The sequence below is a fragment of the Balaenoptera borealis genome, assembly GCF_965194805.1.
Source record: "Balaenoptera borealis genome assembly, chromosome: 14".
Lineage (NCBI taxonomy): Eukaryota > Metazoa > Chordata > Mammalia > Artiodactyla > Balaenopteridae > Balaenoptera > Balaenoptera borealis.
Genome location: NC_138875.1, coordinates 65,863,781 through 65,878,868, shown reverse-complemented (window position 1 = coordinate 65,878,868; position 15,088 = coordinate 65,863,781). Strand labels below are relative to the sequence as shown.

The following is a 15,088-nucleotide window of genomic DNA, read 5'->3' as shown; positions in this document are numbered from 1 at the left end:
GACACTGAAGAGAGGTCTTGCAGGGATTCCGTGAAGGATGAGCTACAGCAAAAACTATTGAGGAAAAGGGATCAATTATCGGCCCTTAGAATGTTGCTCATTGAACAGATGGTTCAAGTACTGGAGGGAGAGGAAGAACCTAGATCACGCAGAGATTTTTTATTTTTATTGGAGTATAATTGCTTTACAGTGTTGTGTTTCTGCTGTAGAACAAAGTGAATAAGCTATATCCCCTCCCTGTTGAGCCTCCCTCCCACCCCCCACCCCCCATCCCACCCCTCTAGGTCATCACAGAGCACCGAGCTGAGCTCCCTGTGCTATACAGCAGGTTCCCACTAGCTATTTTACACATGGTAGTGTATATATGTCAGTGCTACTCTCTCAATTCGCCCCACCCTCTGTGTCCACAAGTCCGTTCTCAATGTCCGCGTCTCTTTTCCTGCCCTGCAAATAGGTTCATCAGTACCATTTTTCTAGATTCCATATGTATGTGTTAATAAACGGTATATTTTTTTCTCTTTCTTACTTCACTCTGTATGACAGACTCTAGGTTCATCCACATCACTGTAAATGACCTAATTTCGTTCCTTTTTATGGCTGAGTAATATTCCATTGTATATATGTACCACATCTTCTTTATCCATTCATCTGCTGATGGACATTTAGGTTGCTTCCATGTCATGGCTATTGTAAATAGTGCTGCAGTGAACTTTGGGATACATGTATCCTTTTTAATTATGTTTTTCTCAGTGTATATGCCCAGTAGTGGGATTGCTAGGTCATATGGTAGTGCTATTTTTAGTTTTTTAAGGAACCTCCATACTGTTCTCCATAGTGGCTGTATCAATTTACATTCCCACCAACAGTGCAAGAGGGTTCCCTTTTCTCTACAACCTCTCCAGCATTTATATCTCCAGCATTTATTGTTTATAGATTTTTTTGATGATGGCCATTCTGACTGGTGTGAGGTGATACCTCATTGTGGTTTTGATTTGCATTTCTCTAATAATTAGTGATGTTGAGCATCTTTTCATGTGTTGGCCATCTGTATCAAGTAGAGATTTTCTAGTAAGCTTTGTCTTGTGGTCATGACACAACCACATGGTGACAGACCTTGTATCATTCCTGTAATAACTTGAGGAGAGTGAGCATCATTGGGTCTGTCAGCTAACAAGACCGTTCCGCCCAAGAGCAGCCCCTGTGTTGTGTCTCTTGCTCCCCCACCCCCAGCTCCTCTGATACATTCGGATGCAGTGTGGCCAGTGGCTCCACAAGCAGTGCTGCTCCAGTGGAGGGTTTCCTGCACATGGGGTGGTTTCCAGTGAACTCACTGTGGAAGGGAGTTAGTTTGTTTTAGATGTGACAAAGAGTTAACTTGTTCTGATAAGAAAAGAAACATGCACATTGAGTTACATATAGAGTGGGTTTCTTTCAGGTAGAAGTTATGATACCCATAGTGCCCTGTCTGGAATACCCTCCCCCTTCCCCTTGATTTAGACATTGATTTATTGGCTTCTTAATTGAGCCTCCTGAATTAGTAATATAGTGAGTTAGAGCAGTGGTTTCCACATCAGCTAGAGATCTTGTTAGAAGTGAAGGTTCCACAGCACCAGCCCTAGAGGTGCCTATTACTTGGTCTGGAATTGGAGCCCAGGAATCTGCATTTTAAACCATGCCCTTGCTGCCACGGCTCCATGAGTCTCATTCGGTATATCCAAGGCCACATTTTGACCCTGGTGTGGAGTGTGTTATTTTATGTAAGCGCTACATTTTTAAATTTTAATTCTAATTTTTGGCTGCACCACACGGCTTGTGTGATCTCACTTCCCTGACAGGGATTGAACCCGGGCTCTCAGCAGCTGAGTCCCAAACTGGACTGCCAGGGAATTCCCTGGAAATTTTATAAAACAATAAAGAAGATTAACCTAAAACATGGAGCTTTATAAACAGTTTTATATCCTGCACTTGAGAAAAAAATCAGTTACATTGAAAGAGCAAATAGTTCTGAGAGGCTTATTATGAAAAACAGCAGCCCTCCTGCCCTGTCTGACCCTCTCCCCCATTTCCCCTGCTTCTGGGGAGTCCCTTTCAACTCTTGGCTGGTTGTTTGTATTTGCCTCCATGTCTCAATTTAAACCTGTTTGTATGGCTACTCCCTGATGTTTCGTTTTAGGCATTTATCTTTCAGCTTCTCCTTCCTCCTGCCCACCATGTGTGGACTCCCCATCGCCCACCTCCCTGATATTATAATTCTGGTTAGATCATATTCAGTGTTTATGTTATTAGGGCTGGGTATTTAAATCACAGCTGAGCCAGGTGGTAGACTCGATTACTTTCCTGCAGAACTTTCTTTTTCCTAGAATTAATTCGCTTACATTCTTATTGGCTTAATTTTCTGTCAACTTGTCACTGGTTTAACCTCAGACTTCTCTATAGACATTAATACATCATCTATTTGATCAGTTTCTTCTTGATTGGCCCCACTCTGGACTGGCTTTCCTTTGTGCCTAAGGTATTTCCGTTATCATGGGCTTTCCTCTGTTGAATCTCCTGTTGTTTGTGTAACCTCTTCCTCTCATGGTTTATTACCTCGTCCAGTAGAGACCTGCTGTGGAAGGGGTGCATGGGAAGTAATTTTTTGAGAGACGTTGCATGTCTGAAAGTGGCTTGTTCTCTCATACTCGATTGAGTATGAAATTCTAGGTTGGAGTTTGTTTTCCTTTAGAATTTTGAAGGCATCGTTACTTTTTCATCTAGCATCTTGTGTTGCTGTGGAGAAGTCTGAGACCGTTCTGAGTGCTGACCTTTGTGACTCTCTCCTTTCTGTTGCCAGTGTTCTGAGATTCACACTGACGTGCCTTGGCAAAGGTCTGTTGGTGCATTGTGCTAGGCTCTTGCTGTACCTCTTCAGAATGGACTTTAATCCTTCATTTCTGGGAAACTTTCTTGAATTACTTGTTAATGATTTCCTACCTTTGGTTTTCTGATTTTTCTTTCTGGAATTCCTGTTATTCAGATGTTGGATCTCCTGGACTTACCTGTGTTTCTCCTCTTTTCTCTCCTTGCCTCCCCTATCCCCCATTTTGTTGTTTTTTGATCTCCTTTGTAGATTTCCCCAAGTTGATTCTCTGAAGGTTCATTTTTCTTTTTTTTTTTTTTAATTTTTAAATTTTATTTATTTTTTGGTTGCATTGGGTCTTCGTTGCTGTGTGCAGGCTTTCTCTAGTTGCGGCTAGTGGGGGCTACTCTTCTTGTGGTGCATGGGCTTCTCATTGTGGTGGCTTCTCTTGTTGTGGAGCACGGGCTCTAGGCGTGCAGGCTCAGTAGTTGTGGCTCGCAGGCTCTAGAGTGCAGGCTCAGTAGTTGTGGCGCACGGGCTTAGTTGCTCCGCGGCATATGGGATCTTCCCGGACCAGGACTTGAACCCATGTCCCCTGCATTGGCAGGCGGATTCTTAACCACAGCGCCACCAGGGAACACCAGTCCTGTTTTGTTGTTTTTAATAGGACCTTGGGACTTCCCTGGCGGTCCAGTGGTTAAGACTCCACGCTTCCACTGCAGGGGGCACGGATTCGAACCCTGGTTGGGGAACTAAGATCCCACATGCCGTGAGGCACGGGCAAAAAAAAAAAAAATAGGACCTCATTCCAGGGTTGCAATATCTTCCTATCTCTGAGGACGTTAATTAATATGCTGTGTTGAAACTTTCATCTCCTGCGTGATGTTTTCTTACTCCTTTCTGTTTTAGTCTTTCATGTTATAGACTTTCCTTAGCTGCCTGGCAATCATTGGTAGTCTACTTACATTTAAGAGCAGGGTATTAAAAAGAATATATGTTTGTAAGGTGACCTGATTGAACTTTTTTGAGTAAATCTCCAATGTCCATATCTTTAGGACTTTCCTCTTGGGCTGGTCAGATTCCTTGGAGAAACCTTCAGTCTTGTCAGGTGGGTTTACCTTGAACTGCTGGCCTACTGGGAGCTCAGTAGGGGAAGAGGACTGGGGATTTTCAGCATTCATGTCCAGATTCACTTCATCTTCCAGGTCTCTGGGAAGGCTTCCTAGTCCAGAAAGCTAACCCCCTCTAGAGAGTACACATCCAACTTTTTGCCAAAGTTGGGAAGGGGCAGTCTCAAGATCATATGAAGGTCTGAATATTTAAGCACGTTCTCTCTTTTTTTTTTTTAATTTTTTAATTTATTATTTATTTATTATTTTTATTTTTGGCTGTGTTGGGTCTTCGTTTCTGTGTGAGGGCTTCCTCTAGTTGTGGCAAGCGGGGGCCACTCGTCATCGCAGTGCGCGGGCCTCTCACTATCGCGGCCTCTCTTGTTGCGGAGCACAGGCTCCAGACGCTCAGGCTCAGTAGTTGTGGCTCACGGGCCCAGTTGCTCCGCGGCATGTGGGATCTTCCCAGACCAGGGCTCGAACCCGTGTCCCCTGCATTGGCAGGCAGGTTCTCAACCACTGCGCCACAAGGGAAGCCCCACGTTCTCTCTTTTTAAAAAACATGTCTTTTCTTGGAAAATATACTACTTTAAAATTGAAAACAACTTGGCAAGGTAAAGAAGATACAGAACAAAGGATGATGTCATAGAAAGATAACTAGACCAAGACTTAAGAAATGGATTCTGGCTCTGACTACCTCCACTACCAATTCTGTCTAAGCCTCTGGTTTGTTATCTATACAAGGGAGGGTTTAGACTCAGTTGATTCATTGATACTGTCTCAGCTTCTATACTCACCTGCTGAGTATTTCATAACCTTTTCAAAAAAATAAAGTCAAAGCACACAGGATTTTTTCTGCTTCTGGCCAAGACGGAGGTAATTGCCTAGACTTACCCTCATACCTCAAAAAAAAAATCAAAACTCAGGACACTGAAGGAGAGTAATCCCTGAGAGATGGGAAACAAATAAGGTGGGCTTACTGCCTTGTGAGAGTTTCCAGACTATGACACAGGCGGAACCACCAGGCTATCTGGGTTGAGGAGGCAGCTCGAGTTCATAGGACAGAACAGCAGGAGAAGAAAGCTGCACAGAGGACCCAGGAGGTCTGCAGAAGATCCCTCTTGACTATTTAGAATACCGATCAGCATACGAGTGTGAGGAAACAGGATGGGGAAGGAACCATCAAAAAGGATTATTAAAAAAAATTAAAAAAAAAAAAAAAAAAAAGGATTATAACAGTGCCTTCCCACCGGCCAGAGAAAAACTCAACTCACAGGATAGTGGATAGACTATTATACCAATAATTTTATTTTAAACAGGTATAATAAGGTGACAGACATGAGATGACTTCCTTGAAAGAAGAGTTTATTACAATTCCCAAGAGCAGGGAGCATGCCATGCCATGCAGGGTCACACGAGGAAACATCAGGTGGGTCAAGAGGCAGGAGTGAAAGGAGAGCATGGCCCAGAGCCTCTGTTATGGTTTCCACAGGGAAAGCATGGGTGAGGCAGCGTAGGCCAGTTTGAGTAAGTCTAGAGTTGGATAATTTGAACAAATCAGAGGGCTTTAAGCTATAGGGGTAGTCTACAGTTATGTGGTACCTGGCCCTGTGGTGATTTATAGCAGGGCAGATAATGGCTTGGTGTGTGAGAGTTAAACATCGTTGCGGGTAGACTTTGGATTGGTTAGTTTTTATGTGAAAGGTATACTGTGCAGGCAAATTGTTTACTATCTCTAGGAAATAACTAACTCTAGGAGGGGCAGTCTCTCCAGGATTAGCAAGGCCCCAAGATGTCAAAGCACCATTTTAAAAATTTTAAAACATTGAATAAAAAAACATTAAACATGAATAATACAAAAATATGATGTATTTTAAGACAAGTATCCAGGAAAGTCTCGCCTCGTAAATGAACTATTAGCCCTAGTTTGAGCATTGCTCTGGACCCAGCTAACAAATCATAAAAACAGGACTTGAAAGGATCACGCTGTTTCCAGGTCAATTAGCTGTATTCTAGAACAAAGTCCAAAAAGATTTATAGGAACATAAAAACATCTAGCACCCTACAAAGTAAAATTCACAATGTCTGGCATCCAGTCAAAGATTACCAGGAATGCAAAGAGGCAGGAAAGCACAACCCGTAATAAGAATAATCAAAACATCCAAAACTGACACAGATGTTAGAAGTAGCAGAGAAGGACATTAAGATGGTTGTGTTTTTTGTTTGTTTTGTTTTGTTTTTATAAATTTATTTATTTATTTTTGGCTGTGTTGGGTCTTTGTTGCTGTTTGCGGGCTTTCTCTAGTTGCAGCGAGCGGGGGCTACTCTTCATTGCGGTGTGTGGGCTTCTCATTGCGGTGGCTTCTCTTGTTGTGGAGCACGGGCTCTAGGCATGTGGGCTTCAGTAGTTGTGGCAGGTGGGCTCAGTAGTTGTGGCTCATGGGCTCTAGAGCGCAGGCTTAGTAGTTGTGGCACACAGGCTTAGTTGCTCCATGGCATGTGGGATCTTCCCAGATCAGGGCTCGAACCTGTGTCCCCTGCATTGGAAGGTGGATTCTTAACCACTGCGCCACCAGGGAAGCCCAAGACGGTTGTTTTAACTCTTTCAGATATTCAAAAAGTTAAGTAGAGACATGTACTATCTAAAAAGAAGGACGAGGGAGTTCTTTGGTAGTCTAGTGGTTAGGACTCAGCACTTTCACTGCCGTGGCCTGGGTTCAATCCCTGGCTGGGGAACTGAGATCCCACAAGCCATGTAGCACAGCCAAAATAATAATAATAATAATAAAAATAAAAAGAAGGATGAGGGGGTGTAACAGAAGGAGAAAGGAGAAGGAAAAGAGAAAGAGAAACTTCTCATTGAATTTCTATAGCTGGATGGGATTCACAGCAGATTAGACATTACAGAAGAAAAGCTCAATGAACTTTAAGGCATAAGCTATAGAAACTATCCAAGGTGAGACACACACAGAGAAAAAGAATTTGAAAAAGAAAAGAGCTTTGGGACAACTCCAAGTTTCCTAATATATGGGTAGTTGGAGTCCCCAAAAGAGAGGTGATGAGGGGACAGAAAAAGTACTTGAAGTAATAATGGCCAAAACCTTTCCTAACTGGATGAAAACTATAAACCCACAGATCCCAAAAGCTAAATGAACTCCAAGCACAAGAAAACGACACCAAAGCATATATCATAACTCAAAACCAGTGGTGAAGAGAAAAATTCCAAAAAGCAGCTGGAGAAAAAAAAATGTTATATTAGAGGAACAAAGATAAGGATGACATTTCTCATTGGGAACCATGCAAACATGAAGACAGTGAAGCAACAACTTCGAAGTATTGACAGAAAAAATTATCAATCTAGAATTCAATACCTGGGGGGGGATAAATCTTTTTAAGATGAAGGCAAAATAAAATGTTTTCAGACACACAAAGGCTGAAAAAAATTCCTCACCAGGAGGCCTGCTATACAAAAAATGTTAAAGGACATCCTTCTAGAAAAAGGAAAACTAGACCATATGGAAATCTGGATCTACACAAACGAGTGAAGATTGTATTATGGCGCTTATGACATGTAAAAGTAAAATGCATGACAATATTAGCATAAAGGCCAAGAGGGGAAAACATATACTACTGTAAATTTCTTATACTAGAAGTGGTATATTACTTGAAGTCTGTGATAATTTAAAAATGTATAATATAAACCCCAAAGCAACACTAAAATAACAAAGAATTATGCCAACATTCAAATATCCAACAGCTGATGAATGGGTAAACAAAAGTGGTATATCCGTACAATTAGAATATTATTTAGCCATTAAAAGGAATGAATTACTGACACATGCTACAACATGGATGAATTATGAAAACATGGTAAGTGAAAGAAGACACAAAAGGCCACATATTGTACGTTTCCATGTATATGAAATGTCCATAATAGGCAAATTCATAGACACAAAGCAGATTAGTGATTGCCAGAGATTGGGAGAGGGGAGAATACGGAGTGCCTGCTTAATGGGTATGGGGTTTCTTTTTGGGGTAATGAAAATGTTCTGTCATTAGATAGTGATGATGGTTGCACAACATGGAAAATGTACTAAAAACAACTCAATTGCACACTTTAAAATGGTTAACATGAAGAATTTTATATTATGTGGATTTTACTTCAATAAAAAGAGTTAAGCCAACAGAGGAGATTTATAAATAAATAATTATACCAAAATAAGGCAGAAAAAGAGAAAGAGGAACAAAGAACAGATGGGGGCTTCCCTGGTGGCGCAGTGGTTAAGAATCCGCCTGCCGATGCAGGGGACACGGGTTTGAGCCCTGGGCCGGGAGGATCCCACATGACACGGAGCAACTAAGCCCATGCACCACATGAGCTACTACTGAGCCTGGCTACTGAGCCTGGCTCTGGAGACTGCGAGCCACAACTACTGAAGCCCGCATGCCACAACTACCTAAGCCGGCACGCCTAGAGTCTGTGCTCCGCAGCAAGAGAAGCTACCGCAATGAGAAGCCCACGCAACGAAGAGTAGCCCCCTCTCGCTGCAACTAGAGAAAGCCCGCGTGCAGCAATAAGGACCCAACACAGACAAAAATAAATAAATAAATACATTTAAAAGAACAGATGGGGTAAATAGAAAATAAATAGCAAGATGATAGGCTTAAGTCTAACCATATCAATAATCACAGTAAATGTAAATGGTATAAACACTCCAATTAAAAAGCAGAGAATGTCAGATTGGATTAAAAAAACAAAACCCAACTACATGCTACCTACAAGAAACACTTTATTATTTATTTGTTTATTTTTGGCTGCATTGGGTCTTCATTGCTGCGCACGGGCTTTCTCTAGTTGCAGTGAGTGGGGGCTACTCTTCGTTGCGGTGCCCAGGCTTCTCATTGCGGTGGCTTCTCTTGTTGTGGAGCACGGGCTCTAAGCACACGGGCTTCAGTAGTTGCGGCATGTGGGCTCAGTAGTTGTGGCTCACAGGCTCTAGAGCGCAGGCTCAGTAGTTGTGCATGGGCTTAGTTGCTCCACAGCATGTGGGATCTTCCCAGACCAGGGATCGAATCTGTGTTCCCTGCATTGGCAGGCAGATTCTCAACCACTGCACCACCAGGGAAGTCCAGAAACACTTTAAATATAAAGACATAAATAGGTTAAAAGTAAAAGGATGGGGAAGAATACCATTGCTAACACTAGTCAAAAGAAAGCTGGAGTAGCTATATTAATATCAGACAAGTAGGTTTCAGGGATAATGAAGGTTATTTCATAATGATGATAGGGTCAGTTAATCAAGGAGCCATAGCAATCTTAAACATTTATGCACCTAATAATAAAGCTTCAAAATACATGAAACAAAAAATGGATAGAAATAAGAAACAGACAAATACAAGTACAGTCAGAGTTCAGTTCTCCTCTCAATAATTGATAGACCAAGTAAGCAGAAAATCAGCAAGGATATAGTAGACTCGAACAACATGGTAAGTCAACTTGACTTTGATTAACACAGGACACCCAACAATAGTAGAATACACATTCTTCTCAAGTGCACACAGAACATTTATCAAGATTCAAAAGGCTTCAAGCCATATTATGTTGTCTGACCACACTGTAATTAAATTAGAAATCATTTATCACAAGGATCCTTGGGAAATCTCTAAATATTTGGAAACAAAATAACACATTTCTAAGTAACCCATAGATCAAAGAAGAAACCAAAAGAGAAATTGGAAAGTAGTCTGTACTGACTTGAAAATGGAAACACAACATATCAGAATTTGTGGGATGCCACTAAAGCAGAACTTAGAGAAGTAATTTATAGCACTACCCACTAAAGAATGTCACTAGACATTTGGCTCCACAAGGATTGAATATAAGCCACTGCAGCCATTGACCTTCGACACACCCTGAAAAGAGTTCAGGGCAGAGATCAGGAATGAGGCACTCCGTGCTCTGGGAAAACTGGCAGAACAGACCATAAGATAGTTAGATATTTTCAGGAGAAATTTTTTATGAACCTGGATTCTTGCATCTTCCCTTAGAAAAGCACTAAATCATTAACTAAGATTTGCATTCCTTGTGACTAGCAGCAACCTTCTACTGAGATGTGTGCTTGGTTGCACCTACCCCCTTTGCCAAAATCACATATATACTGACCTCTCCCCTTACCTCTTCTGCACAGTTTCTTGAGCTATCTGAGAGGCTCTCTCCCGGGCTACAGTCCTCAGTAAAACACTGGATAAACTCCACTCACAGCTTGTACATCGTGCGTTTTTGTTTTTGTTTTTTTAAGTAGCAGTAAACACCTATATTAGGAAAAAAGAAAGGTCTCAGGTCAATGATCTCAGCTATATTACTATCAGACAAGAAGATTTCATGGGACTTCCCTGGCGACACAGTGGTTAATAATCCGCCTGCCAATGCAGGAGACACGGGTTCAATCCCTGGTCTGGAAAGATCCCACATGCCGCGGAGCAACTAAGCCTGTGTGCCACAACTACTGAGCCTGTGCTCTAGAGCCTGCGAGCCACAACTACTGAAGCCCGCGCACCTAGAGCCTGCGCTCTGCAACAAGAGAAGCCACCGCAGTGAGAAGCCCACGCACCACAACAAAGAGTAGCCCCCACTCGCCACAACTAGAGAAAGCCCGCACACAGCAATGAAGACCCAATGCAGCCAAAAATAAATAAATAAATAAATTTATTTAAAAAAAAAGAATCTGCCTGCCAGTGCAGTGGATGCAGGTTCCATCCCTGGTCCGGGAAGATCCCACATGCCACGGAGCAACTAAGCCCATACACCACAACTACTGAAGCCCGTGAGCCACAACTACTTGAGCCCATGCACCACAACTACCGAAGCCCGTGAGCCCTAGAGCCCGTGCGCCACAACTACTGCGCCCGCATGCTGCAACTACTGAAGCCCGCGTGCCTAGAGCCCGTGCACCGCAACTAGAGAAGCCACCGCAAGGAGAAGCCTGCGCACCGCAACGAAGAGTAGTCCCAGCTCGCCGCAATTAGAGAAAGCCCACGCACAGCAAGACACAACGCAGCCAAAAAAAAAAAAAAGAATCTAGAGGGAATTTCCTGGCGGTCCAGTGGTTAGGAATCTGTGCTTTCACTGCCGTGGCCCGGGTTCAATCCATGGTTGGAGAACTAAGATCCCACAAGCTGCCCCCCCCCAAAAAAATCTAGAAAAAGAAGAGCCAATGAAATTTGAAGTAAGTGGAAGAAAACAAGTAAGGATTTAAGTGGGTATCAATGAAATAGAAAACTATAGAGAATAATCAGTGAAACCAAAAGATGATTCTTTAACAAGATGAATAAAATTGATAAATCTCTAGCCAGACTGCTCAGGCAATGGGGGGAGAGGCGCGGAAAGAGGAAGACAAAATTACCAATCTCAGGGATGAGAGAGGTGACTGCTACAGATTCCACAGATATTAAAAGAGAATGTTACAGGGAATTCCCTGGCAGTCCGGTGGTTAGGACTCTGCGCTTTCACTGCCAAGGGCCCGGGTTCAATACCTGGTCAAGGAACTAAGATCCCACAAGCTGCGCGACACGTCCAAAAAAAAGAGAGAGAGAATGTTATGAACAACTTCATGTCAACAAATTCCACAACTTAGATGAAATGGACAAATTCTTTGAAAGATCCAAAATACAAACACTCTCTCAAGGAGTAATAGCTAACCTGAAAAGCCCTACATTTATTAAAGAAATTGGAATTGTAGTTGAAAACCTTCCCACAAAGAAAACCTTAGGCTTGTGTGCCTTCACTGAGGAATTCTATCAAATATTTAAGGAAGAAATAATATCAATTTTACACAAACCGTTCCCAAAAAATTTAAGAGAAGGGAATATGTCTCAGCTCATTCTATGAGACCAGCATTACCCTGACACCAAAACCAGGCAAAGATATTACAAGAAGAGAGAACCACACTGAGATATCACTACCCAAGAGAAAAGGAAATATCTGTTCATGCAAAAACTTGTACATGATATTCATAGCAGTTTTATTTGTAATAGCTAAACACTGGAAACAACACAAATGTCCACCAACAGGTGAGTGAATTGTGGTACATCCATCCAGTAGAATGCTACTCAGCAATTAAAAGGGACCATTGATACATGCATCACTGTGGGAGTTTCAATTATGCCAAGTGAGAGAAGTCATATAAAAAAGAGTACACCCTGTATGATTCCATATATCTAAAACTAGAAAATGCACACTAATCTATAGAGACAGAAAGCAGGTCAATTGTTGCTTGGGGAAGGAGGGGAAAGGGACGGTGGGAGGGAGACATTGCCAAGGGGCACAAGGAGACTTTTGGGTGTGACAGATACGTTTACTTCATGGATTTAAACACAAGTCAGAATGCGCCATGTAGCACAATTTCAACTTGTAACACTTGGGATGTCCTCTTAATTGGGTTTGTTTTTTTTTTAACGTTTTTTATTTATTTATTTTTTGCTGTACCACATGGCATGTGGAACTTACCCGACCAGGGATCAAACCCGCGTCCCTGCAGTGGAAGCACCGAGTCTTAACCACTGGACCACCAGGGAAGTGTACTTAATTGTATTTTAGTTGTATGACAATGAAGAATTGTTTTTTAAATAAGGTATTGTTATCATTATTGTTGTTGTTATTATTATTATTATTTGGCCGCGCCACGCGGCTTGCAGGATCTCAGTTCCTGGACCAGGGATTGAACCTGGGCCCCAGCAGTGGAAGTGCTGAATCCTAACCATAGACCACCAGGGAACTCCCGGTATTATTTTTTAAAAATAAAATTAAAGTATACAGCTGGGAAAGGAAATACTGCTTTCCATTGTTGGTTGGCAACTATCTCTAAGAGGAAGAAGTATGTTTTCCTTTCTCTCCAGGACCTAGAGAAAAACTTCTGTGCTGCGTTAATATCAGCCACTGGGATGATCATTCATCTGAGATTCTGGATTCTCAAAAAGACTGTCTGCAGAGGCTGACCTTTGTGGAGACTCATATCTTAAAGAACTTTATCTGGACTCAAATGTCCTCCCTTCAGGGACAGAACAGATGTTCCCAAGTGTTGGTCACCGAGGTCCTGCAGAGAACAGGCATCTTTTCTACATCTTTCCTTTTGATGCTGTCAACATCCTAGCAAGACCTGAGGAGGTGAAGGCACCTCACCTGCAGCTGTCCCAGCCAGGCCACCGGAAGTGGGCGTGAATCCCACACCCCAGAGTGGAGCTCAGTCTGACATGTACTTCCAAACCCACTCCTCACCACTCCCTTTCCATCCCAGAAGAGGGCTCCCCTCCCCACCCATTTTGCACATGAGGAAATGGAGGCCAGGGAGGTCCTGCCTGGTCTTGTTCCAGGGCAGTGCAGCTGGAGGTCGCTCTCCACTGCAGGGCACCTGCCAGCAGGGCCACCGTGATGTCTCCTGCCTCGAATGGCCTCTGGCAGGGCTTGGTGGAATTCCCCTGGCAGGAATTTGGGTGAAGCAGGCAGGGGTTAGCATCCCAGACTAAAGCCAGGCCACCTGGCTCACTTCTCGGCATCTCCAGTTCTAGCCCTTTGACCTTGGACAGGTCACTCAACCTCTCCCTGACTCAGCTCACTCACCTCCAAAACGGAGGTGGTAATAGCACTCACCTCCTACAAGTGCAAAGAGAATTAAAGGGGTGTAAAGCCATTGCAACAGTGCTTGGCCCCGAGAGAGGCTACAGAAGCACTCTTAAATAAATAAATGGCTTCAGCCCTGTCTAGTCCCGAGGTTTGGGCTCCTGCCATTCCCACCCAGAGAGCCCTGGGTGGAGGCCCCACTGACACTACAGAGCATCTGCCCTGTGCCCCCCACGCGGCAGGCACTTTCCAATCCTTGTTTCAGCCTCACTCCAGCAGGATAAGGGGAGGCTTCGTGAGCCTCATTCCCAAGATGAGGGAACAGACCCCGAGGGGACCACACCACCAGCAGGTGACACGGTGGGACCAGGCCAGGTCTGTCTGCCTCCGAGACTGGGCCTAGGAGAGGACTGGCCCAAGCGAGGCCCACCTAGCGCCTCCTTGGTCTGGAACTCGGGCTGGAGCCGGCCTGGAGGGCACACTCTGCCCACCAGGCTGCGTGACTTACTGGGGTGTCCCTGCCTGCAGAGTAGCCTCGCTGGTGGTCGTAAGGACCCCTCAAAGGGGCCCTGGACACCTGCGTGGGAACAAGGGCAGCCTGTCTCTCTCCAGCTGTTTCATGCTCCGACCCAGCCAGTGCATTGCGTGCATCCACCTGAGAGGCGGGGAGCTTGAGAACAGCTGTCTCCGCCTGGATTCTCCCAGAGCTCGCCTGGCAACACCCGGCCAAGGTCCTCACACCATCCTGGTAAGAATCTCTTTGAGTGGTCATGTTCGTCACATTCAACGTTTGTGGGCAGATGAGGGCCAGGGATGGGCAGGGAGCGAGGGGCAGGAGGGACACAGACAGCTTGGCGTTTCTCCAGCCGGGAGCTGCAGGACACGGGCTTATCAGCTTGCCCGGCCCTGGGCCGGCTTCCTCATCCTTCTCCTCTCTGTGGCCCCTTCTACCCCCACCCGCTTTGCCTTCCCCTGGGGAGCCTGAGCCCCCTGTCCCAGAGCAGGGGACACAGGGAGATACTTCTGTGGCTCCCAAGCCACTGCGCAGGCTCATGTCTTTAAAGCAAGGAGGCCAGGGAGGGTCCAGGACCCCAGGATGGAGCATTGAGAGCTGGAAGGGATGGTGGACAGAGGAGAGGAGAGACCGGGGGCCGGAGAGGAAGCAGACCTGGGCTGAACCGGGTGCTCCTCATGCCTTTCTGGCTTTCTCCCGATAGGGGTTCCGCCAAAAGCAGTGAGGGCGGCTGGGCCTGACCTCGGGGCTGGCAGGCAGCGCAGGAGAGGAGCTCCTTTTCCTCACTGCCTCTTGTTGGTCCTGGGACCGACGTCACCCTTCTTGGCCATCTCCCTTCTGTCCCAAGAGGCCGTTGTGCATCCGGCTGCCTGGGGACGTGTGTAATCAGTGCTGACTCACAGTCCCCTGTGGGCCAGAGCTATGGGGGAAGGTCAGCTGGTGGGCCCAGGGATGTGGGCCCGGGGGACCCCCACCTTCTCCTTGGCCTGTGGGGCTCTCTCCGCTGCCGG

The 15,088-nt window shown here is 44.8% G+C and overlaps 1 long non-coding RNA gene across 1 annotated transcript; it reads right to left on the bottom strand.

Annotated features, from left to right (window-relative positions):
* Positions 1 to 4,174: 4,174 nt before the first annotated feature.
* Positions 4,175 to 14,311, bottom strand: LOC309611040. The gene is made up of 2 exons (XR_014234290.1): positions 10,112 to 14,311; positions 4,175 to 9,086 (listed from the first exon to the last, which is right to left on the bottom strand). It is a non-coding gene; the product is annotated as an uncharacterized lncRNA (long non-coding RNA).
* Positions 14,312 to 15,088: the final 777 nt, after the last annotated feature.